At 47.9% G+C, this 17,402-nt stretch overlaps 1 pseudogene; it reads left to right on the plus strand.

Moving 5' to 3' along the window:
• The first annotated feature begins 3,179 nt into the window (after window positions 1–3,179).
• The window catches only part of LOC137618675 (zinc finger protein 83 pseudogene), a 184,000-nt pseudogene continuing 169,777 nt past the window's right edge, over window positions 3,180–17,402 (plus strand).

Consider the following 17,402-nt stretch of genomic DNA (forward strand, 5'->3'; position numbering starts at 1 on the left):
CGGGACTGGCAGGTTCCCGTGTCGATGAGACGTTTGTTAGCGACATCGACGAGGAGTCCGTGGTGGGCGAGGAAATCCGCACCGAGGAGGGGGCGATTGACGTCAGCGATAGCGAAGGGCCCAGAATACAAACGGCCCATGATAGATATCTTGAGGGTCTTGATCCCATAGCACCGTTGGGAGATCCGTTGGCGGCGATGAGTGAGGGAGCGTTTTTTTCGGGACCACGGTCTAGGTCGGACTTGGAAGGTGGGAACACTGACTGCATTGCGCCGGTGTCTACCATGAGTCTACGGTTGGAAATGGTATCGAGGATATAGAAACTATTCTTGTTTTGGTTAACTGCGGCTGCGATGGTGGCAGGCGGATGCCTCTGGTGTCATCTTCTAGGGAAACTGCATGGTGCTCTACATTTCTTGGTGTCGCTGCCGAACTGTTGGTGGCAGAAGCACCATGCTGGGTTAGTCCTAGGGTTCGGTTGCGTTGGTTGCGGTGGTTTCTTTCTTGATAGAACGTTTATCTCGTCGTCCTCAGGTGCCGTTGCCAAGGAGTCTATGGAAGAGCAGCTGCTAAAGGAGGAGAACGAAGGAGGTGTTGACGATGATGCTCCGAGGCGAGATGCTTTGGAGGCCTTGTGGAGCTTCTGAGCCTTCGACAGGAGTTCGTTCATCGGGAGCGTGTCGGCTAATCTCACGTCGTCGGCCGTTGCTGTCTGTTTCGGGGAGCATAAGCAGGCCGGATAACTCGTCCCACGCCTCAACAGGAGAGGTGTCACCCATGGGCTTGCCGGCGGGGTCCAGGACTTTCTGTGCCCTTGCTGAGACGGAGAGGGAGTAGATACCGATGAGTTTCGTTCTCAGGTCGTCGTATGAAACTTGGCCGGCCTGGGCGTCGAGCCATGGGGAAATCTTGTCGAATACCTCTTCAGGTATGGAGGTGAGAACGATGTCAGCCTTGGCGCAGGAATTGCTGAGTCTAGCGACGCGGAAGAGTACGTCTGCTCTCAGGAACCAGGAAGTGGTGTTATGTTGAGAAAAGGGCGGCAGTTTGACTTTGGGCATGGAGGCTAGGCCGTTGGGTGCGATGGGCGTGTTGCTTCCTGCATCGTGGCCAGACGACGAGTCGGCGAAGAGGTGGGAAGTTGATATGTCGGTTAAGCTCATCCTACTGCCTTACATGCACCGAAGTGTGGGAGAACCAAAGGCAGGCTCACGCCTAAGGTAACGGAGTATAGAGAAGGTAGCACGGCCGTAATAAGTCCGTTAATGGCAAAGCCAAAACCGCTGATGCTACTTTCAACTCCGGGGTCACCAGTTGTAAGGATAGTGAGACAAGCGTCACCAAGATCAACTGATACTTTATTCAAATGTGCATGGGAGTATATTACAAGGTGCGGACAGAAAGGTAGGATGGCGCTGGCGCCAAATCAGATTGAATTGCCCGCCAAAATATATGTTTTCTTACACTTACAAATATACGAATTATGAGTTAATAGAAACATGTAATGAAATGATACATATGTCAAAATGTAGCTCTGATAGAGCGGAATACATATACATGGGAAACCATGGTGTGGCGCAAGGAATATTCAAATAAATAAACAGTTTGTTGATTTTCTGGACGACGAAGGGAGCGGTGTCCTTACAGTCTATATCTAATATGCTGCCTTTATTATTATTATTATTATTATTATTATTATTATTATTATTATTATTATTATTATTATTATTATTATTATTATTATTATTATTATTATTATTATTATTATTATCATATGATACAACCCTAGTTGGAAAAGCAGAAGCCTACAAGCCCAGTGAGGAAAGGAAACAAGGAACAATAAAATTTTTAAGAACAGTAACAACATTAGAATAAACGTTTCCAATATAAGCCATAAAGAATTAACAAAACAAGAGGAAGAGAAATAAGAGAAAATAGTGTGCCCGAGTGTACCCTCAAGTAAGAAAACTCTAAACCAAGACAGTGGAAGACCATGGTACAGGGGCTATGACATGCTATTTTTTATGTAATGATGTTTGTACCTAAATTGTAAAAAAAGTTTCTTAACTTTTACTGGGATAAATAATGCTGGCAATGCTACATTTATTTGTATAATACTGTTTGTATGATATTATGTATGTATAGTTTCACTATATTCGTTGACGGGATTATTAGCCTGTTAATGCATACCCTTCAATTTGAATTTGTACAGCAAGGGAATCCTACTTTCTCTCTCTCTCTCTCTCTCTCTCTCTCTCTCTCTCTCTCTCTCTCTCTCTCTCTCTCTCTCTCTCTCTCTCTCTCTCTCTCTCTCTCTCTCTCTATATATATATATATATATATATATATATATATATATATATATATATATATATATATATATATATATATATATATATATATATATATATATATATATATATAACTACCCACGAAAATTTGTGATTTTCTATATACAATTGAATAATTAAAATTTATTTTAGTGAAGAGAGATTCTTTCTTTATTTCTTTTATATTAAAACTAATACATATATTAATTACTAGGTTATTGATTATTTTTTTATGATATTTTGTAACTTTTGTAAATATGGGTGTTATTTAGCAATAACCCCATCTCTCTCTCTCTCTCTCTCTCTCTCTCTCTCTCTCTCTCTCTCTCTCTCTCTCTCTCTCTCTCTCTCTCTCTCTCTCTCTCTCTTTCTCTGTATATATATATATATATATATATATATATATATATATATATATATATATATATATATATATATATATATATATATATATATATATATATATATATATATATATATATATATACATAGAGAGAGAGAGAGAGAGAGAGAGAGAGAGAGAGAGAGAGAGAGAGAGAGAGAGAGAGAGAGAGAGAGAGAGAGAGAGAGAGAATTCAGCCCCCCCTTTAAATGAGTAGGTCCCTTGATACTCAAGAAAAGTAGAAAGAAAATCTATCGAAGTCTACCATGAAACGTTTTCTTTGAAATCGTCGAATCAAAACATTATAATTTCACTGTCAGACGAACGATCAAAGTTTTAGCTTTTAAAAATCTTATTAAAAATAGATTATATTCTAAAGTTGTGATAAAATGAACCCAAATATGTTTAATTTACCTTTTAAATCTAAATACATACAGTTTAAATGTAATTTTACTTTGATATCCGTATACCAAGTGTGACCCTGTACGACATTTTTCCTATTATTATAATAAGCATTAAGCAATGTCATTCATCTGCTGTGAGTCCGAGTTGTTTACCTTATGAACTCTAGAGTTAACGCAAGTTTCCCTTGTTTCCAACGAAAGTAAGTTTATATAAATAATAAATCTGTACATTATTGTTAATATTTAATATTTTTGACTACAAGGGTGAATGTAGTTAGAACGAGAGCAAAATGTCCTATTGTCAAATCAATTTTCATTATTGGAGAAATGTCTGGAAAACGATAATCTAAAGCTAGTTATACAATATACTAAATGTAATTTATTATTACCTTGCCAGGAGTAAATGCAGATGGGAAGCAAGCCCAGAGTTGAGACATTGTCTTAGGTTAGGCCAAAGTTACGGCAGTGTAATGGGGTCGGCCATCCCCGTTACGTAAGGATACAGCTCCTATGTTAGGTTAGGTGATGTTCTTGTTTTTGTTTCCTTTTTAAATTTTTTTTTTCAGTCATAACTTTTGAACTATTGGAGCCTTTTTATATTAGTGGCCAGTTCCTCCTGCTTGCATTAAAAATGAACACCTACTAACATAAACTTCCCCCCAGGACACAACTTACAAACCGTGTTCTTACCTATTAACCTAAAGATCTGTTAGGAAAATTTACAGTTTCATCCATTATGGGAAATCTATTATAATAATATATTTCCCGAGTAAAGCAGGTCTTTTGTAGTATTTCTGTAAAATATTATCTGTCGCAAATGCCTAGTTCTTTATATATCGACGATCAAACTCACGCTACTCATGTCTTCCTCCCAGATTTTTTCTAAGTCTGTTGTTATTGTTGACTGTGTCTTGTATTTGCTTAAATGAGCCCTGTAACCACTATAATCCACAGACAAACTAGTCCACTATGAAGTCTTACACGTTTGGCCAATCACAGCACCTGTCCACTATGACGTCATACATGTTTGGCCAATCACAGCGCGACAATACAACAGCGCCACAATACAATATCTTCCCAGGCATTTCATTTCGTTTTTAGACATGGAGACCGTAGAAAGGGCGTCATCTCATGTTGCACTAGAAGTTGAAATTCCATTTTCTTGTCCTGACTGTTTCGTAACTTACAATGAATTTGTTGAAAAACTAGTGCATTTGTGCCAGAGCCACAATTTAATTTTACAAAATCAAAATTGGCCTGCATGTCAAGGAACCTTCCCAACGGCTTCACGTTTTCCTCAAAGCAGCAACACATCTTGATGAACCAACAGTTTAAGGTAAGCTTCATTAATTTATAGAGTATATTATAATGGTGATAGTATAACGATGTATGCAGCAGTACCATCACTTTGGATTTGGTTTGATGGATGTGTTAGGTAGTGGCTGTAAGGGGGGGTGGCCTTGCAGGGGTAGGCCTAGGTAGGGGTACAGGGCCCTAGGTTAGGTGGTTGTATTAGGTTCGGTAGTGTCCCAAAATTCACTGTGGCCTTAAGGGGGGGTCGCAGGGGGGGCGGAGCCCCCCCCCCGGTAGGCCTAGGTAGGGGTACAGTGCCCCTAGGTAGGGGTACAGAGCCCCTAGGCTAGGTTAGGTGGGTTTATTAGGTTCAGTAAGTTTTTCAATCAAATCTTGTAGGACAACGAAGTTGTATTCACGAAAACTTTTGATAGATTCAATTTTCTTTACTATTTATCCTCCTATCCGATATTTCGTTATACCTATCATTATCTATTATCTGTAAATTAATTTGCTTACTCCTGCAGCTCCCAAAATCTCTGCATAACATAATGCTACTTGAACCAGATTCTAAAGGCTTGTTGCTAGTTTCAGCGTTACTTGTTAATGTTACAAACCTCGTAAACCTAAATATTAACATATGACATTTTCAATAGTAAATGAATGTAGAATTCTAAGAACTCGTATCAATCATCCTCGGTAATGAATGCGGTCTTCTATTAAAAAAATCACTGTGGCCTTAAAGGGGGGACGAAGGGGGGTCGCAGGGGGGGCGGAGCCCCCCCCCCCCCCCGGTATGGCTAGATAGGGGTATAGGGGGAGGGGTGGTGGAAGGATAAGTATTCATTTATTGCAAATATAATTTGACGCCCCCCCCCACCCAAAACCCCGGTTCCCACCTGGTGTCCCCCATAATTGTTGGGATGAAGTAGGGTCTTTCTGCATTCTAGAACAACTTAGTAAATCTCCAAATTGGATGGTTTGCGGTCAAAATAAACGTTAAATTCGTTGGAACTACACTATTTCTGATGCAACAAATATATTTTTATTCCAGTTTCCCCATAATGGATGAAACTGTAAATTTACCCACTGTTATATTCTTAGTTGGCTGTCATCATGCATACAGGTGGCCACTATCACACATACACCCCATAATATTACTCCTGGTCTGTCCCAAAGTACTACAAAGGCTCCGGCCTTAGCCTAATGCAGCCAATGTCCACCTAACCGAACATATAGCTGATACTCTGCACTTTCCTATACAGTACAGTATAGCCGTTTAGTACAGAATACATCCTGGCCAATGTCTGTCCTTCATAGCAAATGTTGTAATTGACAGACTCACAAATTGTCGACATAGAAATTTATTTGCCATATTATTGTTAATCTGGAGAGTTATTTGATAAGTCAGAAATAGGATGAATAAATGACCGGTATGCAAGTTTACATAGGACTCTGTTATTATTATTATTTTTATTATTGTTATTATTTTTTTTCCCTCTATCACAGTCTTTTCAACTGGGTGGTATTTATAGTGTAGGGTTTCGGGTTGCATCTTGTCCCCTAAGGAGTCCATCACGTTTCTTATTTGGTGCGCCTTTTCCAGGATTGCACTCTTCTGCATGAGTCCTGGAGCTACTTCAGCCTCTAGGTTTACCAGATTCCTTTACAGGGATCTTGGGATAGTGCCTAGCGCTCCTATGATTATGGGTACAATTTCCACTGGCATATCCCATATCCTTCTTATTTCTATTTTCAGGTCTGGATACTTATCCATTTTTCCCTCTCTTTCTCTTCAACTCTGGAGTCCCATGGTACTGCGACATCAGTGAGTGATACTTTCTTCTTGATTTTGTCAATCAACATCACATCTGGTCTATCTGAGCGTATCACCCTATCTGTTCTGATACCATAGTCCTAGAGGAGCTTTGCCTTATCATTTTCTATCACTCCCTCAGGTTGGTGCTCTTACCAGTTATTACTGCAAGTTAGCTGATGTTTCTTGCACAGGCTCCAGTGGTGGGCTTTTGCCACTGAATCACGCCTCTTTTTGTTCTGATTATGTGTAAGTGTCGGACATTCTCTTGCTATGTGGTATATGGTTTCCTTTTCCGTGTTGCACTTCCTACATGTGGGAGAGATGTTATTTCCGTCTATCGTTCTTTGAACATATCTGGTTCTTAGGGCCTGATCTTGTGCCGCCATTATCATTCCTTCAGTTTCCTTCTTGAGCTCTACCCTCAGTAGCCATTGCCACATGTCATCACTGGCTAGTTCTTTAGTCTGTCTCATGTATTGTCCATGCATTGGTTTGTTGTGCCAGTCATCTGTTCTGTTTGTCATTCTCCTGTCCCTGTATATTTCTAGGTCTTTGTCTACTGTTATCAGTCCTTCTTCCCATGCACTCTTGAGCGACTCGTCTTCACTGGTTTTCAGATATTGCCCCAGTGCTCTATTCTCGATGTTAACGCAGTCCTCTATACTTATTAGTCCTCTCCCTCCTTCCTTTCGTGTTATGTATAGTCTGTTCATATTTGCTCTTTGGTGTAGTGCTTTCTATATTGTCATATGTTTCCTAGTCTTCTGGTCTATGCTGAAGAGTTCTGCCTTCGTCCATTCGACTATTCCTGCGTTGTATCTGATCACTGGTACTGTCCATGTGTTTATGGCTTTTATCATATTTCCGGCGCTGAGTTTTGACTTGAGTATCCCCTTGAGTCTCTGCATATATTCTTTCCTGATTGTGTTCTTCATCTCTTGGTGTTTTATATCCTCTCCTTCCATTATTCCCAGTTATTTATATCCCGTCTCCTCTATGTGTTTGATGTTGCTCCCATCTGGTAGCTTTATCCCTTTAGTCCTTGTTACTTTGCCCTTTTGTATGTTGACTAAGGCACATTTTTTTATTCCAAACTCCATCCTGATGTCCCTGGATGCAATCCTTACAATCTGGACTAATGTGTCTATTTCCTTGATGCTCTTAACATACAGCTTGATGTCGTCCATGAACATCAGATGGTTAATTCTGTTGCCTCTTTTCTTGAGTTTGTACCCGGCATCCATCTTCTGTAGTACTTTTGTCATGGAAATCATGTTTACTATGAAGAGTAGTGGAGACAGTGAGTAGCCCTAGAAGATCCCACTCCTGATATTAACCTCTGCTATTCTTATTCCAGAGCTTGTAAGTACTGTTTGTTCCGTAACCGAAATACAAACCACGCTATTTACAGAGGGTTTACCTTTTAGCGCAGCTGAAATGACGAGCCAATAGTTTTAACGAGGGTTAATTACCCCCACGCTAGTTAGCGGGGGGTGGGGAAGGGTAGCTTGCTACCCCTCCCCCCTCCACACACCGGTGACTTGCTTCACTTCACTTTTGGCTCGGCGGTGATCAGACGTGTCTGCTCATCGTCCTCGTGACAGCCTTTAATTTTCTGCTTTTTCTTTTCAGCGTGTGTGTTGGTTGGAAGTTGACCTTCATTATTATTTCTTTACAATGCGTACATGCCCTGGAGTTGCCGGTCGTCCTTGTGGGACTTTCATGTCGGACGTAACTACGGATCCGCACACCCTCTGCCCTCAATGTCGGGGCCGACGGTATGACCAGGAGAACATGTGCCGTGAGTGCAGGGAGTGGTCTGCCTCCCAGTGGGAGAGGTTTGGCCGTCGGCGTAAGAAGAAGTCCAAGAGAGACCGTTCTCCTCCGGGGTTAGCCTTGAAGGAGGAAGGTTCTCGGGACTCTTCTTCCGCCGCCCAAACCTCCTCCGAAGCTCCCCCTCGTCCGCCTCCTAAGGAGAGTCGGCCGAGTGGGAGCGCAGGCCCTTGTTCTGTTTCCCGACCTTGGGTGGGGGGAGAGGGCGTCGCCTCCCATAGCGAGGCGGTTCCCCCTCCTCCTCCGGGGGAGGTTATTGATAATGCCTTAACCAATGATGATCTTTTACAGATTTGGTCATCCCTGGGGCTTAAGGGCTTGCCCTCCAGGGTCGCTCTTATTGACCTTGTCTCGTTGGGGGCCGCTGTTAAGCAGTCGCCGGCGGTAGCAGAGGTAGGCCCTCTGTCTATTGTCGACGTCGTGGTGACAGAGGCCTCCGACGTGGCTGGGCAATCCGCCGCAGGTGCTGTTGCGGATGATGGTGCTAAAGGCTCTCCTCCCCCTTCCGTACATCCTTCGAGGGGGGAAGTGAGTCCTTCGGTCTCTGCTGCTGCTCAGCTTCCTTCTGAGGGAAGTGCTTTGACGGAGACTCCCCTTCGGAGGACCGATGGTCCCGACGATCTTCCCCGAGGCCGCCTCCGCCGTAAGGCTCACCGTCCGCTACGCCACAAGGGCCTCCCTTCCCCTTACAGGGGGACTAAGAGGCGCCTTTTTGGGTCTTCATCCTCCGGGGCGGGACTCTCCTCGTCAGCCTCAACCTACAGCTCCGCCTTTCTTGAACCTCTCTGCAGACCACTCACCATCTCCTGCCAGATCTTCGCCTTCTGGAAAACTCGTCACCCGACGGGCAACGGTCCCTTCGGGGCTAAGGGATCCTTCCCTTACGCGAGGAGTGCTAGCGCACAAGCGCTCTCCTGCTCGCCAGCGCTCTCCTGCTCGCCAGCGCTCTCCTGCTCGCCAGCGCTCTCCTGATCTTCAGCGCTCTCCTGCTCGCCAAGACTCTCCTGCTCGCCGACTCTCACCTGCTCGTTGGCTCTCTCCTGATGTTCGCCCCCCTCGCCAGCGCTCTCCTGCTCGTCAGCTCTCTTCCGAGCATCAGCGCTCATTTGAAGACCATCGCCCTGCGGTCTCTGACCACCCTTTAGTTCCTGCTGAGCTCCCTGCTCACCATCTGCCTGGTCCTGTGGCTACGCAACATCGTGCTGCGCGTGTGTCAAAAACACATGTTCGCCAACGCGCCAGCGATCTCCCAGTTCCTGCTCGTGAACGTGCCGCGCCACCTGTCCTTTCACATGACACGCGTCGACCTTCTGCTCGCCAGCGATCTCTAGCTCGCCAGCGATCACCTACGTGCCAGCGATTACCTCCTCGCCAGCGTTCACCTGCTTGCCAGCGCGCACAGGCGATCTTAGTATCGCCTATTCAACAGCGACAGCTAGCGCGCCAACGTTCTCCAACGCTCCTGAAGGAACATGGTTCGCCAGCTTCTAGCTCGCCATCACGCGATCGCCCTCCTGCGCATGCTGCTCGCCATCACTCGCCATTGCCCGATCGCCCTCCTGCGCATGCTGATCACCATCGCACCCCATCACGCGATCGCCCACCTGCGCATGCTGCTCGCCATCGCTCGCCATCACGCGATCGCCCTCCTGCGCATGCTGCTCGCCATCGCTCGCCATTGCACGATCGCCCTCCTGCGGATGCTGATCACCATCCCACCCCATCATGCAATCATTCACCTGCGCATGCTGCTCGCCATCGCTTGCCATTACGCGGTCATTCACCTGCGCATGCTGCTCACCATCGCACGCCAATGCGTCGACATGCCACATCGCGCCATCGCCAACTTGAGCGACTGCACTCACCAGCTCGTCATCGATCGCCTGTGGATCTACATCGCCAGCGGTCTTCCTCACCTACGCGGCAGCGCGTTCCCTCGCCGTCGCGCCAACGCTTGCGTTCGTCGCCTCGGACACGCGTTCATTTACCTGCCCACCCTCGCGCCCACTCGCCTGCGCGCTCGCGCGATCACTCACCGTCGCGCCAACGCTCGCCTGTGCTCCCGTGCGATCATCCACCTGCGCTCCCGCGCGACCATTCGCCTTCGCACGACCATCGTTCGCGGCGAATTCCGCAGCCGGTGGTAGCAGCAGGAACGCGTGCTCCTAGACGGCGCTCGGGATCACCTCCATCCAAACACAGGTTGGTAGTGCAGGACGAGGAGAGGTTAGTACATCATTCTTCCCCACCTTCTTTTCAGGCAGGTACCGTGGTGTCCACTCCAAAGGATCGCCCGATCCCTTTCCCTTTAGCGAGGATTTCGGACTCTGTGTCCTTGGAGCAACAGACTTGGTTTGGTCCTCTGGCACGGGCATTAGTGAGGGTTATGAAACCAGCACTCGCCGCCAGGGTAACAAACCAACGGCTGTCTCTCCTACGCTAAAGAGAAAGAGAGGAGTGGACTTCGTGGTGACTTCCCCCAGGGCGAAGTTGGTTCCCAAGAGGTCGGTCGCGAAGGTCCCTTCTCCTGCACGAGTACTCTCTCCTTCTCCCGCGGACGAGGCCTTTCCGTCCTCAGGTGAGTCCAGTGCGGTGGTAGTCTTCCCCTTGGCACCAGGAGAATCGTCTCGTGAGGAAGGTGCCCCTCGAACCTCGTTGTTGGGATCCTGTATCCCTCCCTGGAGGGAGTCCAAGGATTCCAAGACCGTCCCTAAATCCTCTGCAAGGATTCGTCAGGAACCCACGACTACCCAGGGGAATGTCCACGTATCACCCCAGGAAAAGATCCCTGGGGCAGGAGACTTAGCTGCCAGCCCGCAGGGAGGAGAACAGCAAGAATCTGAACATGCCTTCTGGCAGGTCCTAAGCCTGATAAGGCAACTTAACGGGATTACGGATCCAGTCATCGCCCCCCGTGAAGGCAAAGACATGATTTTGGACGAAGTGTTTGACGTTCGGAAGGCCCCTAAGACCAGTGCGGCTCTGCCCTGGTCTCGGGGGCTGAAGAGTGCCAGGGCTAGGGCCAACGCTCAGCTCGCACTTCTTGCCTCCTCCAGTCGTTCCACTGCCGGGAACAAGCTCATCCCTCCTCCTCGCCTTCAGCAGAGGAGGTATTTCGAGATCCTGGGTGAGCACAACCTCGCTCTTCCTCTCCATCACTCTGTGGAGGAGCTGGCGAAGGGAATTCCCCTTGAGAAACTCTCTGCCCGGCAGGTGTCGTTCTCGGCGGCAGAGATCCTTAACCACGAGAAGGTCGCTAAGTGTGCCATGTAGGCCACTTCATGGCTGGACTTTTGGCTAGGATATCTGGGCATTCTATTGCGATCGAAGGACTTGTCCAAGGAGACCAATAGGAAGGCCCTAGAGACCTTCTTGCTCTCGGGCACCCGCTCCATCGAGTTTTTGGCGCACAAGGTTACCACCCTGTGGGCCAACTCGGTGTTGAAGCGTCGCGATGCTGTGTCCGAGAGATTCCATCCGAAGGTCCCCGCCGTAGATGTGTGTAGGCTCCGTCATGCTTCCCTTCTGGGGGAGAGCCTGTTTGAGCCTCAAGACATGGAGCGAACGGCTGAGAGGTGGAGGAAATCCAGCACGGACTCCCTCCTCCATAGGACCCTTACAACTCGGCCCTATTAGCCTCCAGCCCCGCCACAACAGCAGCAACAGCCTCGTAAGGCTCCCAAACAGGCACCGGCAGCTAGGAAGGTGGTGTCTAAGCCCCAGCCCTTTCCAGCCAAGGTCAAGAGGGGCGGTAAGTCCTCCAGGGGAGGCAAGACTCCTAGGGGTGGCGGCCGCGGCCGCAAGCCCTAGGGGTGGCAGTCCCCCTGCATGTCCACCTGTGGGGGGATGCCTTCAGCGTTGCGTCCGCAGGTGGCAGCAACACGGGGCCGATGCTTGGACGGTCTCTGTGATCGGCCAAGGTTATCGCGTCTCGTTCACAACATCTCAACCTCCCCTGACAGCGAATCCAGTGTCGTTGAGCTCCTATGCCACGGGATCGGCAAAGGGGCTGGCCCTTCAGGCCGAAGTCGAGACCATGCTCGAGAAGGGTGCTCTCCAGGAGGTCGTGGACGGCTCCCCAGGCTTCTTCAGTCGACTCATTCTTGTAGAGAAGGCTACTGGAGGCTGGAGATCCGTCATCGATCTCTCAGCTCTGAACAGCTTTTTCAAACAAACCCGGGTCAGCATGGAGACAGCAGACATGGTCAGACTTGCGGTGAGACCACAAGACTTCATGTGCACACTGGATCTAAAGGACGCGTACTTCCAGATCCCAATCCATCCGTCTTCCAGGAAGTACCTGAGATTTTGCCCAGACAACAAGATCTACCAGTTCAAGGTGCTGTGCTTTGGTCTCTCCACAGCTCCTCAGGTGTTCACCAGAGTGTTCACCCAGATTTCATCTTGGGCGCACAGGAACGACATTCGTCTCCTTCGTTACCTGGACGATTGGCTGATCCTAGCAGACTCGGAGTCGACCCTTCTTCGGCACCGAGACAGGCTTCTGGATCTTTGCCAGGATCTGGGGATCGTGGTAAACCTCGAGAAGTCCTCTCTGCAGCCGTCCCAACGACTGGTTTATCTAGGCATGCTAATAGACACCAATCTCCACAAAGCCTTTCCATCAGACGACCGGATAGCAAGGCTGAGGAGGGTGGCGGAACCCTTCCTCAGGCGAAAAGAGCTCCCCGCCCAATCGTGGTTGTGTCTCTTAGGTCACCTATCCTCCCTGGCCCGTCTGGTTCCAAACAGCCGCCTCAGGATGAGATCCCTTCAATGGCGGCTCAAGTCCCGGTGGAATCAAGGATCCGATTCCCCGGACATTCTGATCCCAATGGGGTCTCTGGAACAGACGGACTTGCGGTGGTGGCTGGCCGACGAGAACCTGCGGAAGGGAGTGAGTCTTCTCGTCCTCCCCCCGGAATTGACTCTGTTTTCGGACGCGTCAAAAGAAGGGGGGGGGGGCACGTTCTGAACCAGTGGGCCTCAGGCCTTTGGTCAGAATCAGAAAAGTGCCTACACATCAACCTGCTAGAATTGAAGGCCGTCTTTCTGGCTCTTCAGCAGTTCCAACGGTCCCTGGCGGGTCACTCCGTGGTGGTGATGAGCGACAACACCACGGTAGTGGCTTATATCAACAAGCAGGGAGGCACTTTTTCGCAACAGCGATCCCATCTTGCAGTAGAGACTCTGAGGTGGACCGAAACCCACTCGATAACACTATCAGCTCACTTCATTCCTGGCCAGAGGAATGTGCTCGCCGACAGTCTGAGCAGGGCTTCGTAGTTAGTCAGTACCGAGTGGTCTTTGGATCCTCAGATAGCCAACAAAGTCCTGACTTTGTGGGGTTCCCCGACGGTGGACTTGTTCGCGACAGCCTTGAACTTCAAGCTGCCCCTGTACTGCTACTGCTCACCAGTCCCGAACCCCAAGGCACTCTGGCAAGATGCTTTCCAGCAACGGTGGGACAACATCGACGTGTACGCCTTCCCACCGTTCTGTCTGATGAGAAGGGTGCTCAACAGGACCAGACTATCGGTCAACTGTTCGATGACTTGTAGCTCCGCTATGGCATCACGCGGAATGGTTTCCGGACCTTCTGCAACTCCTGACGGAGCTCCCAAGGGAGCTTCCTCCACGACACGAGCTTCTCAGACAACCCCACTCCGGCGTCCCTCACAGGGCCGTAGCCTCGCTTCGGCTTCACGCCTGGAGACTATCCAGCGTCTCCTCGCGGAGAGAGGCTTTTCGCAACAGGTTGCGGAGAGAATGTCTCGGCACCTGCGAAGGTCCTCTGAGGGAGTCTACCAAGCAAAGTGGAGAGTCTTTTGTGGTTGGTGTCGTGGAAGGGGTATCTCTCCACTCGATGCCACTATTCCAGCAATAGCGGACTTCCTCGTGTATCTGCGAGGAGAAATGCGCCTTTCTGTCTCGGCAGTGAAAGGCTATCGCTCAGCCTTAAGCTTGGCCTTCAGATTGAAGGGCGTGGATATTTCTTCATCGCTAGAACTCTCTTTACTCATACGTAGCTATGAGCTTACCTGCCCCCAGTCGGAAGTGAGACCCCCTCCTTGGAACGTGGTTCGAGTCCTCAGGTCTCTTAAGAGACCTCCCTTCGAGCCATTACGCCAGGCCTCCGATCGCCACCTGTCTTGGAAGACGGCTTTCCTACTCGCCTTGGCTTCGGCCAAGCGAGTTAGTGAACTTCATGGTCTCTCGTACGACATCGCCAATTCAAGGGGATGGGGGGAGGTAACGTTCAGGTTCGTCCCTGAGTTTGTGGCCAAGACTCAGAATCCTGGAGTGCCGGATCCTCGGTTCGACTCTTTCAGGATCGTGAGTCTCCGTTCTGTAACAAGCGACCCAGACCAGCTGCTACTATGTCCAGTGAAGTGTCTGAGGCACTACTTGAAGAGAACGGCTGCAGTCCGTCCTCATGTGCGAGCTTTGTTTGTGAGCACAGGCAGGACAAAGAGGAGGGTCACCAGGAACACCATCTCAGCTTGGATTCGAAGGGTTATCCACCATGCCCTGAATCCTGACCCTCCTCCGTCATGTCGCCCTCGGGCCCACGATGTCAGGGGTATTGCTACATCCCTGGCCTTCAAGAGAAACTTCTCTGTGACACAGGTACTTCAAGCTGGGGTCTGGAAGCGTCAAACGACTTTCACAGCCCACTACCTGCAAGACGTGACCCACAGGAGCCTCGATACGTTTTCTATCGGCCCTGTGGTGGCTGCACAACAGCTGGTCTAACCTCAGACTCCTTTTTGGACAAGTAGCAGTAGGTTGAGGGCGTTGTTACCTGGTCTTAGTCTGCGTGAATGAAAGAGTATGTCTGACCCTTACTTCTTTCTTCATTCTCCCCTCTCTTGGGGAAGCAGCATCCTGGTCCTCGCATAGCTGACCTCGACCTCTGCAGGTAACCCATGCTTCTTTGTGCTCCTAGTATTAAGCTTAATACTGTTCGTCTCCCATACCCTGACGAGGTGGTATGGGGAACGTCCTATCCTAGAATTCCTATCTGAAGGTCTCAAGGTCAACTTCATAGGACGAGTCACACTCTCCTCCTCACACTGCTTATGTAGGCTACTCGTTCCTAGCGATGCTAGGAACTTGTGAGGTACAGGGGCTCCCTCTCTCTAGTGCTGCTCACTGAGGGATCGAGCCCCCGGGCAAGCCGATGTCAGTAAGGCTGGGGACTTTCCACCCTTCCTAAGGGGTAAGTCACCCTCTGTAAATAGCGTGGTTTGTATTTCGGTTACGGAACAAATGACAAATTCGAAGATAATTTGTATTTTTCCTAACCATACAAACCTTAGCTATTTACACATATGTGCCCGCCATCCCTGACCCCGAAGTCAAGTCCTACCTCTAAGTGAAGTGAAGCAAGTCACCGGTGTGTGGAGGGGGGAGGGGTAGCAAGCTACCCTTCCCCACCCCCCACTAACTAGCGCGGGGGTAATTAACCCTCGTTAAAACTATTGGCTCGTCATTTCAGCTGCGCTAAAAGGTAAACCCTCTGTAAATAGCTAAGGTTTGTATGGTTAGGAAAAATACAAATTATCTTCGAATTTGTTATATTCCAGTTACACATTGTATTTTTGAGGAAGCTGATGGTGTTTTCCTCTGCCCCATATATTTTCAGGTATTCTATTAGCCATGTGTGTGGTATCATGTCAAAGGTTTTCTTATAGTCAATCTATGCCATGCTTAGGTTGGTTTTCCTTCTACTGTTATTCATTACCATTTTGTCTATTAGGAGCTGGTCTTTTGTGCCCCTACACTTCCTTCTGCAGCCTTTCTGTTTGTGGGGGATGGTGTTTGTCTCCTCTAGGTAGTTGTATAGTCTTTCACTGATGATACCTGTTAGTAAATTCCATATTATTGGTAGGCAGGGGATAGGCCTTGAGTTACTGGCTATATTTCCCGTAATCTTGTTTTTTTGTACAAAGGATGTTCTTCCTGTGGTCATCCATTTAGGTGCATGGTGATTTGAGATACAATGCTGGAGTTGTTCTGCTATACGTGGATGTAAGGCCTTGAAGTTTTTAAGCCAGTATCCATGGACTTCATCGGGATCTGCGGCTTTTCCAATTTGGCATTTTCTTTAGTTGGTGTCTGTGTCTGTCGGGATCTATGTGAATCTATGTTTTATTCTTCCTGTTTCTTCTTCCTTGACTACCTGGAGCCGTGTTACATGTTTGTTGTGTGATATTGGATTATTCCATAATTATTATTATTATTATTATTATTATTATTATTATTATTATTATTATTATTACAAGGTAAGCTACAACCCTAGTTGGAAAAGCAGGATGCTATAAGCTCAAAGGCTCCAACAGGGGAAAAAAATAAGGAAATAATCGACAAGAAAAGAAATGAACAATTGAAATAATAATCTAATAACATTAGCAACCTTAGAATAGCACTTTTATATATAAATTATGAGAATAGCACAGTGAGGAAAGGAAATACTGTAATTGGACTAGAAGAGAAGTAGTGAATAATTAGAATAACATTTGTTCCGTAACTGGAATACAAACCTATGCTATTTATTAAGGGTATTATTTTTGGCGAAGCTGAAAGGACTAGCCATTAAATTTTAGCGAGGGTTAACTATCCATTCCACCAGTTCATGGGGGTAGGAGGGGTAGCTTCCTGAAGCTCCTACTTACACACCTGTGATTTAGCTCACTATGCTTTTGGCTCAGATGGTGAACGGTCATTGCTGCTTTTCATCCTCCCCAATTTGTTCCGTAACTGGAATTCAAATCACACTATTTACTAGGGGTTATTACTTTCGGCTTAGCTAAAGTGACGAGCCATTAAAATTTAACGAGGGTTTACTACCCACACCGCTAGTTAGCGAGGGTAGGGGAGGGTAACTTGCTACCCCCCCTCACACACACCTGTGCTTGAACTCACTTTGCTCTCGGCTCGGATGGTAGTTGGACGTGTCTGCTGTCATCCTCGCCGCTCATTGGCAGCCATTAATGCTTTTTTTTTTGCTTTCTCTTTTTGACAGTTTTGTGTGTGAAGTTGGCCTCTGCTATCATGCGCACCTGCCCTGGATTACCCGACAGCCCCTGTGGAACGTTCATGTCGACGGTCGAGACAGACCCTCATGCCCTTTGCCCTGCCTGTAGAGGTCAACGGTGAGATAGTGATAATAAGTGTAGTGAGTGCAGGGAGTGGTCTACTCCCAGTGGGAGAGGTTTTCACGGCGACGGAAAAAGAAGTCCAAATGGGATACAGTGATCCCTCGTTTATTGCGGTAGATAGGTTCCAGACCCGACCGCGATAGGTGAAAATCCGCAAAGTAGTGACACCATATTTAC

The sequence above is a fragment of the Palaemon carinicauda genome, chromosome 25, assembly GCF_036898095.1.
Source record: "Palaemon carinicauda isolate YSFRI2023 chromosome 25, ASM3689809v2, whole genome shotgun sequence".
Taxonomy (NCBI): domain Eukaryota; kingdom Metazoa; phylum Arthropoda; class Malacostraca; order Decapoda; family Palaemonidae; genus Palaemon; species Palaemon carinicauda.